A 12,598-nucleotide genomic window follows, 5' to 3' on the forward strand; every position below is an offset into this window, starting at 1 on the left:
CGTAAATTTCTTACCTACGACATACAGCAGATTCGGATTACGTACCATGCGGTAGGCAATAACGGCTAAGTTAAAGACGATAATATTTGAAATGGGAAAGATATTTAGTGAAGAGAATAGTGGAGCCGAATGAGCGTGATAATTACTGTGTGTTATTATACGGAGAGCCTGTTTTTGAATATGCGCTAATAGGCTTAAGTAAGTTTTATATGCAAGTCCCCAAGATTCAATGCAGTAGTTGAAATGACTATGAAGGAACGCAAAATAGAGAGAAGTTAGAGTAGGGAGCGCAAAATATTGGCGGGCTCTGAGCAGAACACGAATGCCATAGGCGGTCTTTCTTTTTATTTGGTTAATATGTTCATTAAAGTTCAAGAAACAGTCAAGTTCGATGCCGAGGAATGTGCACTTGTCAGATGGGAATATTTCATGGTTATTGACATACACTGGTAGTGCGTTATCATGTTTTTTCGACCGAGAACTGAAAATGACATACTTTGTCTTAGATGGGTTAATAACAAGCTTGTTTTTATGGCACCAACTAATGACGCTCTGAAGATCACTGTTTAGCTGGGAGGTTAGGGCAGGAATGGAGTCATGTGCAGTGAAAATGGTGGTGTCATCAGCGTAAAGCAAGGATTCTGTGTGAGGTGATAATCAGTCTGCCAGGTCATTTATGTAGACGAGAAATAAAAGAGGACCTAATATAGATCCTTGTGGGACTCCTATATTGATAGTTTTGGAGTCCGAGAGCACGCCTGAAATAGATACAACTTGTGTACGGTTCAGTAAGTAACTAGAAATGAATTCTCGTGAAGGGCCAGTTACACCACAAGAAGAGAGCTTGTTCATGAGAATAGCGTGGTCGATCGAATCAAAGGCTTGACTGAAGTCAATGAAGACTGATCCAAAGAACTTCCCGTCATCAACTGTATTCCTGATATTTTCAGTAAGAGCAACTAGCGCGAGATTAGTGGAAAGCCCTTGACGAAAACCAAATTGATGGGGTGATAAGAGCCGAAATTTTTCGAGGTAACTTGTAAGACGACTGGAAAATAATTTTTCAACAACCTTACTGAAAAAAGGAATAATAGCGATGGGCCTATAAATATTTAATGTATAAATTAAGAATGTGGCCGCTATTAGAATATGCTTCTCGGTTCTGGAATCTTCACAGGCAATGCGACGTTAGGCAAATCGAGTCCGTGATCGGGATCTATTCACATCGCCTTCTGTAGCGATAGCCTTGCTTCGCTTCTCTTTGGACGCCTCAAAAGAACGTCTGTGAGCGTGCTAAGTACCGTATGAGCCTGCGAATTACAGTTGCGAAGTGAACTCTACGACGTTATTTTCCTTTTTTTGCGAATTGAAGAAGCACTCGCTACGCGTCCTTAGGGATGCTCAATTCGCAAGCCTGCGGAGCTGCACGCAACACAGCTGCACACAACAACCCACGCAGCTGTGCACTTTGTTGCTGCTCTTGCTGATAATGATGATCAATAATGCATGTGTGCTTTGTAACTGGTTGCAGCTTAAACCGTTTAATCGTTGCCAAATTTACATGTTTTGACGCTTGGTGCGGCTATACGCTTCTTCCAAGCAATATTACATGCGTTTAGGACACCACTTGCGTTACACGACATTCGCATAGCATTTTTAAGCATTTTCGAGCACGGGACGTGTGGCTCTGTGGTACAAAGGCTGCTTGCCAACCAGAGGCCCTGGGCTTCATTCGCACTTTAATCGAAAATTCTCTATTATATTCTTTATTAATTTTTTTCTCGAAATTTTGCTGACGGACAAAACTGATTTTTTGCTCACAACCGCCGACGCCGACGACGAAATGTCTGCTAAACGAGTTCTCTTAAAGCTATAGAGGGTTTCACTGTTTACTAAAAACAAGCCCTGGACCGCTTCCGGTTTCCTGCGCTGGCGTAGGCTAGCAGGATTGGCGGGGAACAAAAGCCTTGGCGAGTAGCCCGTAGAGTTTCAACACTTTTCTCTCTGTGTCTAGCAAAATATTTGAATTAAATATTCTTCTAAGCTCCACAGAACACTAAAAGAGTTAGTCTTTAACTATAAGCGCCTTTCTTTCATGTGAAACTGGAAAAAGAGTGTTCCCTTACTCTGACAAATCTTTAAAAAACGCTTTACGCTTCGGTGTTGCAGAATAATAAATGAGGTGACCGGAAGTTTCTTGGGGTACACCACGTGCTCCTGCTATCGCAATCTTGAAACCGTCTATAGCGTTGAAAGGGTGTTCGTTTCATATACAGCAAGTTCGACAGAGGTTTTCCCTCTTCCACAACACTTTCAATCCAAGGTTTAGAACCGCTAATGTATCGCGGACGCACCGAATAGCGCATGTTTTTTTTACACTGCATAAGTAGCACTTCTAGTCGGCTTTCTTCGGATGACTACCTAACTTCTGCTATGCCATCGAGCATTAGAAGCCATCCCCGCTCCTTATTTGGACCATCCAGACAGTTTTAAATAATTACTTTGTGTTCTCGAAAGCTGAATTACTTGCCTCGGTCAACTTCACTTCCTTTCTCTTTCTTTAAACTATTGAATACTACGAACATTTAATTCATATTGTTTTGTTGATGTTCATACGTGCCTGTTGCTTGCCAGTGTTTCATATGCACATCCCCTCTTGCAATAGCCTGTAAGGGCTGCAGTACGTTCAAGTAAGTAAATAACTGGTATGTATTAGTACACATGAGTCTCAATTATTTTTTATTTTTCGCTCAGCAGCAACACGTTGTTTGCTCAGCGCGAAATATCGCGAGCGTTGTCGCTATTTTGGCAAAGTCGATATGATTTTTGCTTACAGGCAAGCGTTTTAAGTTAGAACGCACTCAGAACAGCAATTGTTCTAAAATTTCGAATGTAGTTGCGTGAGCATCTATGATTACTCCGCATTTCGAGGTGGCTGCCAGTGACATTGATCTACATGTGATTTTCTAATCCATGACAGCATGTCATGCATTATCTTTGACATGGTCGCCTTATGATGAGCCATTTATATGGCAGCAGTTAACCCAGATAAATTTGATTCACGTATATTTAATGTAAAAGCAATTATATGAACACTCTCGACTGGGTTTTGCCGCCGTCGTCACCGTCATGTCCCGTATATATATATATATAATATATGTTCCATATCAAGTGTACCATGTATATTTTCCACCATCTCTGATCATACTGAAAATAATTCGGCTGGTATGTGTGAATGCCAGAAGTAGTTACTGAGGCGTTATATTTCGGGGAAAAATTCTGTTGCCTGGAGGGTGCTTCGAACTTGGGGCGCGGAATTGAAACTCTATCGTGCATAATAATTTATATAAAAGTACTGGTTTGAGCCATTGCAATGAAACAAGTTTTTTTCTCAATTTCAAGGCGTTGCTCTTTCACGACTGTACGAGTTTATTCATTTTTCTTTAAGCTTTTATTATGTTTGGCCTTGACGAAAAGCATCAAGACTCTGCATGTTTAGCGTTTCTTAGAAAGAGCACCGATTTTTGCGCGAGTAACATATTCACATTGAGGGCTTTGTAGGTTCATATAGTAAGTGATAAAAATACTGCGGGATCGAATGAAGAAGAACCGTCGCCACAATATTGTGACAAAGTTGGAAAAAGTAGCGTTTCTACCCATATCGCTGCTTCATTTCACAATGTTGCTTCCAAGTAAAAATATAACTTTTGCATCGTTGTGTAGTATGCTTTGTGGGTATGATGTACAGGAAGTTTGAAGAGATTAGCTTTTGTTTTAAGCGATAAAAAAATTTCTATCTGAACAACCACCAGGTCGTAGACAGTTTTCCTTTGCCTCGCCTTCTCTGCATAGCACGTGGGCGCAGGATTCCAGCGGGGGCCTTTTCGCAGCAAATAATTCAAGCCATACAACTGCTTGCCTCTTATTATGGCAATAGCGCTGTATATAACGTCAAAAATTGCAATAGTGCTGAAGTATGAAACGGTACTACACCCATGGACCATCAAAGGGCAGGTAATATTCAACCGATTCGTCGTCCAAAGGGGCAGAATTATAATGTAGTCAATGGCCTGCAGAGCGGTTCTAGGGCGCCGTGTGTGGCTTCTGATAATTATGATAAATAGTCTTACGTAATAATTAATTACATAACAGAGCTACGCCTTGTCTATGTTGTGTTGTGATCTTTCAGGTATATGTCAACGCGTCGCCTATACCTGAAAGATCATAAGACAACTTAAGCAAACTCTAGCCTAATTATTCCGGTAATTATTACGTAAGACCGTGTATTGTGCTGCCTCGGCCTCTGTTAACCACGAAAGCTTGCCGAATTCGAAAATAATTTTGGCTCCCTGGCATTCCTCCTCTCCACTTCCGGGCGCCCTCCTCTTCCGGCGCTCGCGTAAAAAATATGAATGCATTTCGAATAAGTACCATTTGGATGTGTAGGTGTAAGGTCATGATGGGAAAAGTGCAACTATAACGGAGTCTAAGGAAGAACAAGGGACAGAGCGCTTTCCTCCGTTCTTCTTCAGTCTCCGTTCTACTAGCGTTTTTACAATCTGGAAGCTATGCGCTGTCACTGCGTCTTTCAAAACCACGCGGCTCGCATGAAGTGTTTGAGAAAACGATAATGAAGGCTGATGAGGGTACTCACAAACTGTTGACAATAGGAAGTGCTAATTCTTTCTTCAACCTTCGCACTTTCAGGGCCGTCCGTAGGTTTAGCGCTGGAACGGCTGCTGCAAGCATGAACAGAATACCTGTTGGGGTATTGCGGCCCGAAACCATGATATGATAATGCGGGCCGCCGTAACGAAGGGATTCGAAAATTCCGGATACCTGTAGTTCTTTACCGTGGACCTAAATCTGAGCACAAGGTCCAACAGCGTCTTACCTCCACCTAATTGCGGCCGCTGCGACGGGGATTCGATCCCGTGGATTCGATCCCGAGTAAGTAGTCCACAACTATAGCCAGACCGCCAGGCCACGGTGGCGGGTAAGCATAAAAAAAAATATTGATGAACTTCCTGGCGGGAATGCGAGCCTCAAGATGTTACGTACGATCTAGACTTAGATATACAGGCTGTTTCAAAATGTGCGTCCGAAAATTCTAAAAAATAAAAGGGACGACCTATTTGATCGCTGCTTTCATAATTATTCTAATTATTCCCGCGCACCCTCAATTCTCTCTTCACCCCCTTGCTATACGCTATACACGGCTATGATGTCTTGCCCTCCCATTCTCCTTACCTCCTTCCAAACCCTCACAACTTTCCTCCTCACTTCCCTTTGCGATCCCCTTGCTATGCTGTGCTATACATGGCTATGCTATTCTTTACCCCCATCTCCGTTCCCGACTCCTTACCTTCACTTCCATCTCCTACTCCTCAATATACTGTACTTTGCAGGAGTATGCTATACATTACCTTCCCCTCTTTCTTTCCACACTCCTCACACTCACTTTCCTTTCCCATGTCTTGCTGCATGTACTACACATCTATACGATATGGTTTTTGCTCCCACTACGGCGTTCCTTCCTCCTTACCCTTACTTCCCTTCCTCACTCCTGCTATACACACATGACTGTGCTCTACGCTCCCCCTCTTTTTAGGGGCGAAGCTCCTCTTAGTCTAACCTTTTCACGCGTCCGGCGTAAGGCGTAACCGGCAGTATACTACAACCCATCACCGATCCTTTGCAAACTGCCCATTACTTCGTCTTTGCAAACATCCCACTACGATCCATCACCGATCCATTAGTTCACCGACCATAAAGCTGTTATAATGAAGGGGGAACGGAAGCCACCTTTGCAAACTGCCCACTACTTCGTCATTGCAAACATCCCACTACTTCCCACTGCTTCCCACTACACTGCTTTCTACTACATCCCACTGCTGCAGGAGCTTCGTCCAAGCTCTTCATCATTCACCCATGGATATGCTGTGAATTTTTTCTTTCCTCGTCACCTTCACGTATATTCCCCTCTATCCTCCTTGCTATGCTTACTATAAAGGGTTTGCTATGCTCTACCCACCCCCACCTCTTTTTCCTTCTCCACAACCTCACTTCACTATGGGGAACCAGCGCTGGAGTTTCCGCGGACAGGGTGCGCCGCCCTACCGGGCACGGCCGGAAACACTCGGGCATACAAACAAATACGAGTGGCTGCTAACGTGAACCATGCCGCCGTGCGCGATCACCAAACGAGGAAAAAGAAGCGTTGAGACCGGCGGTATTGTTGTATTCACAAATGCCACAATCAAAAATGTCTTTAATAACGGAAAAAAATAGTCTAGAGCATAGTCGACTCCCTTCGGCTTTGCTTTCCACCGATGCACATGGGTTGGCGCTCTGGAAAAATCACAAATCTTTTATGTGAAACTGGCCTTGAAAAAGTTAAAGGAAGCACATGACAGCTTGGGTTGCGTAAGCATTGCGCCGTACATTACACATACCGTATTTACTCCATTGTAACATGACCACGATTGTAACGCCGGGTTGACATTTCATTACGTCCACGAAGAAAAAATACAATTTCGGTATTCGATTGTAACGCGAGGGTCGACTTTATGTTGCAAAAACCTAGAAAAAGAAGTCGCGTTACATTCGAGTAAAACGGTAATATACGTCACTGTCTAGTGCACAGCTCTAGACCGGTTACAAATTCATGACCGCTAGAAAAACCGTGTTGTCTACGCATATTTCATTAGTGATCACACACTGCATATCAAACTCGGAACCACCACGAAGTCAATTACCAGTAGGTTCCTCAAAGGCATTTTTTTTAAGTATCAGGCTTAGACGACGGCCGATCGCAAGTTTGCAAACGGTCTGCAGACGATGGCAAGTCGACGTCGTAAAAGCACGGGACCTGCGACATGTGTGTATTTCCGCTAACACCACTGATCTCCACTTTACACCGGACTTTTTACATTTATTTCACGCTTCACCCTGAGCTTCAAAAAAGCTTTTTTAAAGAATGCGACACGAGCATTTAGTTGGCACATGCAAGCCGTTAAAAACACCGTAAAGGAAAGCGTGTAGCGAAACAGCTTCTGTAATATAGTACGAGAGCTGTAACTACATATTACGTAAATGTGACATGCTCGCTCAAAACAGCTGTCACTCTCTGGACTGAATGTTCTCAGTGCTGCCTGAGGCACTAAGTTATTTCAAAGCGGGCGCACAACGAGCAGAATGCATACACTGTCGAGCTTGCTAGCGCAGTTTGAACACACTTAACTGTAAGTTTACGTCGTACGGTGCTTGACACTTCGCGAAAGGTCACAATCGCTGTCTCCGCGAAAAACAGCTTCTTCCACGTCACAGACATACTTCGCATCGGACAGCTTCCATCCTTTCGACAGCACACTCTCGCGAACGTACCTGTCCGCACACATCACATCACTGAAACCGCAGCGGATAATAATCGGTGGCATCACTGCTCGCCCGCTGCGCCACAGTGCAGCGAAGTGTCCCGATCTTCGCTAGTCTTGTGCGTTCCAAAGTACCTACAAAACTACGCACATCGAGCAAAAGCCGCGGTAGTGTCGAATGACGTTCAGCATGCGTTTGAACGTGCCACTGGTGCCACGACGTATGTGAGGTGTACGACGGCACGTTGAAACGTGCCGTCGTACGCCTCGCGGCGGCTCTGTATTGATGTTTCTCAGCTAGCTCGCCAGGGCGGCGCAGCTTGTACGTTTTAGGCGCGCCACCTGGGCAGCGCTGGTCGCGGATAGCACTTCTAGCTACAGAATATTACACACGGCTATCCTATAATTTACCCCCCTCCTCCTTTCGCACCCTCCTCACACCAACTTTTCTTTCCACCCCCTTGCTCTAATATACAATACATGGTTATGCTATCTTTTACCATCCACATCGTCGTTTTCCTCCGCCTCACTCTCCCTTCTCTGGTACTCACTCTCGCTTAACTTTCCTACCCCTTTTATTGCTGTACAACACACGCCTATGTTACTGTGCACTGGCCATGGTATGCTTTACATTCTCCCCTCCTCATCTTATTCTCCTCACCCACCACATTACTACGCATCCCTACTTACCTTTCCCACGCCCTTGCTTTACTATACTACATATGGCTCTGCTATACGTGATTTCGCCTGCGTGATGCAATACACCGCTATGCAATGCGTTACAGTCATTCCTCTTTCTCACCCTCACTTCCCTTTCCTGCACCCTTCCTATACATAATCATACATTACTATGCTATACACGGTTTTGCCTGCGTGACGCCACACATAGTCATTATACCTATATGGTGAAGTAATGCACTTGGGCGGGGAAAAAGGGGACAAAAAAGAACGCGACACTCAGTACTCCCGTAACTGAACTTATTTCAGAAAAATTACATCATATATGTGCACCCAAGCGCCCCCGAGAGACACAGAAATGAGTCAGCCCTCAATACAAACCTATCAAACTAATCTTGTGTACGCTCTAGTGATAGGATAACCGATGCACGTGTACAGGTGAACCAATAGTCCATGTATTCTCATATATGAACAACTTCCTGCGCACACTCAAGCGATAACAAAACCCCAAAACTCAACGAAGCTTGTGCAGGTTATACACTTTAAAACAGATGTACAGTTTAGGGTGATGGCAAGATGTTCAACTAGAAATCTACACGCCCTCAAACGGAAATAGGAGACAAGAATGAGGGCGTAACAAAAGCAACACTACATTTTAAAGACCTTCAAGGAAGGTAGCTTCCCGATGACTTAGTGAAGCTGATAATTGACTAATGCAGCAGTCTTTTCTTTGGTTAATGTGAAACGCTTCAACTATTTCCCTGGTTAGTTGGTTCATATGATGGAAAGCCACGCATGTATCATCAAACAGTGGCAAGCAGCCACACTGACAAGAATGGCCCTTTATGTGGGAATGATTATTTTATGCCTAAGGACCTATTATGTTCTGACAGCCTGGTGTTCAGACACCGACCCGTTTGACCGATGTATACTTTCCCAAATGAAGGGGCAACTATATAAACAGATAATTTACATCTAACAAACTTTGTTTTGCAATTTATTGTGCAGCTCTTGGCATTAGTTCTTTTGCTATGGAAAGCTTGCCGTCTAATCTTGCACACATTTTACCAAACTTGCTGGATGCCGAGAAAACTACTCTAGGTCATAACTATTGCCTATGTTTCTTAAGTTATGTGCAATCTTGTGCGCATACGGTATATACACTATCTTTATTTCTGTTTTCATTTTTGCTGTCATCTTGTTCAGGAATTTGTCTCGTACGTAACTGATGAACTTGTTTGCTGATCTACAGAGCACGTGTTTTTCGTACCCTGCATTCTTTATCCTGGTAATTTGTTGACTGAAGGTTTCGCTAATCTTTTCTGGGTACGACTTTGTCGCGGCTGCTATCAGACAGGAAATGGGTATGTCACTCTGCACGACCTTAGAATGTGCCCAACCATAGCTAAGTAACAATTTTTCCGTTCGTGGAGTGTGTGAGCATACATGCCCAGCTGTGGCAGCTATTTTTACATCAAAAACTGCAGTTTGTCATTATTTGGTAACTGAAGAGTGAAGTCCAGCCCTTGACTATTGTTCCTAAAGATTTCTAAAACTTCTGCTGCTCTTTTTTACATCACCCGGTTTAACAAACAACAAAAAGTCATCGACAAAGCGGAACACCCTGAGTGCAGGTCAGTTGAAGTTCAAATCTACTGCCTTGTCCAGGCTAGCTTAGTAAACTGTGCTCAAAACCTGGGCTACTTCCGAGTCTATAGTAATGCCTGATTTTTTTATCATACAGAATATTGTTCCACATTATAACTGTCCACCAAAGGTAAAAGAATAATACTTCAAGAAGAGCATCAACTGACACACCACATTTTTTCACTAACTCTAACTCATCGTTTTGCACCTGTTATACAGTGCGTTACACTTCACAATACGGGACCATGCGGAATGTTGTAATGTATGTCATGTACATCAGTACTGACCAAACTGCATTTACCTGGGTTACGAAAGCTTAAATGTGTAACCAACGCCTTGGAGTATTGAAGAACGAGGCGTTAGTTACATGCTGCTGCCTGTTTTCTTACTGCAGCTTGAGTACAATAGAAAAAATATCATTGTTTTGTAAAGCACTGTTTCTATCGGCGAAAGCTTCTCGTTTGTGAGTCTAGCTTCCTGTGGCCTATCTACACTACACATCCAGGCAGTATGCGCGGTTGCCGCTTCAAGTTCGTGATCACTATTTTTTTCTGTCAGCGTCGGCGATGTGTAGCCGAACACACAAAGCTCGCGCGAACAGGTCGACCTTGCACCTTAACCGCGGCATACAACGCTGACAGTTTTGACATCATCCACACGACTTGCAGCAGTGTAGACCCACAAGGCACTAGGAAAATCGGAGCTGCTCAGCAGTGGTGCACGGGATCCTGTCGCCGACTACGCGAAATTTGTAACACCGAGAATGACAAAGCCCATACGGTCACCTTTACTGTTTATTTCATTTGTCTTCTTCCTCTGGCTACAATAGCTGTACTCTTGTGTCTTCTATGTTGTATTCTTCGTCATATATCGTTTCCGAAGCGTTCACCGCCTTTGAAGATCAACACTTTTTGCCTGTCGTACTGTCTTGGGAGTGCCTATTTCCCAGCAGTCTGCGTAGAAGCGTTATGTTCTCTCTACACATAAAGACAGCGTACACGCAAACGGCATGAAAATGATTTGGTGCTTACTGTGACAAATTATTTGCGACAGCAATATATAATGCGGATGTAACGTGATCTGAAAAAACGCGCTTGAAGGATGCGTATAAATATATATATCCTGTAACGATCACTCCTCTCGCAATAAAAAAAAAGGCAGCTTCGCAGTAGTGGTGCAAAGCCTGAAGGAAATGTGGATCTGGGCGGTCTTCTTTTTTTTTCTCCAGATTTCTCTATTTCTTTCTTCCTCTCTTCTTCCCTTCGCTTCCTCCTGTCTTTTCTGCCGCTGTTTATTTCTATTTATTTCTTTCTCCTTATATATATCTTGCTTCCTTTTTTTTTCTCTCTCCCTGTCTCTCTCCCACTTCCTATTTTTCTCACGTGCTTCCTCCTTCATTCTATTCTTCTCTCACGTCCTTTGTATTTCTTTCTCTCTCGGTCCTTATTTCTCGCTCTTTCTCTCCTCCTTTTTCTTTCTCTCTGTTTCTCTCTTTCTCATTCTTTCTGTGATGTGCCTTGCTCTCTCCCTCCTGCTTTCCCTTTATCGCCTCACATGTCTCCACCTCAGCTTCACTTCCCTTTCCTACTTCACTGCTATACTAAAACAACGCCCTGCTATGCTGTGCTAGCGTGCCTAGATATCCGAGTGGTTAAGAACCTTGCCTTCCTGTCAGGGGTACGAGGGTTCGAATCCCACCTCGTCATGGAGCCCATACTAACTTTCGGATTATATGGTGATCCATATAACATCCGAATGTTCCGAAAAATGTAAATTGTATTAATCTGTTTCGAGTAGGAAATTAGTTAATTACATAAAAAAAACTCGAGTGCACTTGCAGGAGAAAATGTTACGTTATCACTTCAAAAAGAAATAGCCAAGCAAAACAAATAAAAACTGCCTTTCGCGGTTGCACTTGACGTCTTTATGTTTCGATTTGCAAAGCAGTCGATCGTTGGGGCATTTGTCTACTAAGTGGTCCTAGCGCTCAGAAAATGCTGGATCAAATACAGGAATAGCGGCGAGCTCATGTTTGTTGCGGCAAAAGACTTTCTCGAACGATTCGAGCTTTCGAACAGAGATGTCGAAACGCTGATCCGCGCACAGGTGAAACAAATGCAAAAAGTCGAAAATGCGGTACAACCGGATGTTGAAATTCTCGAGTCTACTGCAACTCCTATTGGTATCAAGGTCACTTCAATACCACCAAATAAGCCACGATTTCACAAGCACAGTCATCTTCCAGACCATGTGCCCCTAAAGTATCTGATGAGATGGCGAAATTAGGGTTGCAGCGGAAAAACCCGGGTTAGATGCGCTAAATGTGACCAGCTTCTTTGCCTTCTCAAGAGATATTTCATTCTTGATTTTCACTCAGCTTAGTCCTCATGTGCCCAAACGGGTACCGCCATTTTCTGCTGGAAAATTGCAGTTTTCTTTTTTTTTCTTCTTTTGAGAAGTGTTTCGTGGTCCTAAAACACTTACAATAAAGATTTGATATGAGTGTGCCTTGTCTACTTTGTTCTTGGGTCTGAAGAGGATAATGCTTGAAAGGTATGTTTTTGGATGATTGAAAACCTACCTTGGCAATAAAATATGTCAGTGCAGCTTCTATTTAACAACAAATTTGTGCATGTGCTATTGCGGGGAGTTCTAGAAAGAACGTGGCCATTTACGTCAGTATGACGACTCTTGAGTTCGTAGCTCTTCTAGACGACAGCGAGCTAAAAGTAAGTTTGTCGTACATACCGGAAACGTAATACCAGGAAGCTCTGGCATATTGGCGTTTCATCTGCGCAGGGAATCATGTAACTGCACTGCAACGTACTAGCCATCATAACAATTTTGAAGAAAGAGGGGATATCTTCTAAAGGAGAAGAGGGCAAACGCGCGCTTGC

The sequence above is a fragment of the Rhipicephalus sanguineus genome, chromosome 9, assembly GCF_013339695.2.
Source record: "Rhipicephalus sanguineus isolate Rsan-2018 chromosome 9, BIME_Rsan_1.4, whole genome shotgun sequence".
Taxonomy (NCBI): domain Eukaryota; kingdom Metazoa; phylum Arthropoda; class Arachnida; order Ixodida; family Ixodidae; genus Rhipicephalus; species Rhipicephalus sanguineus.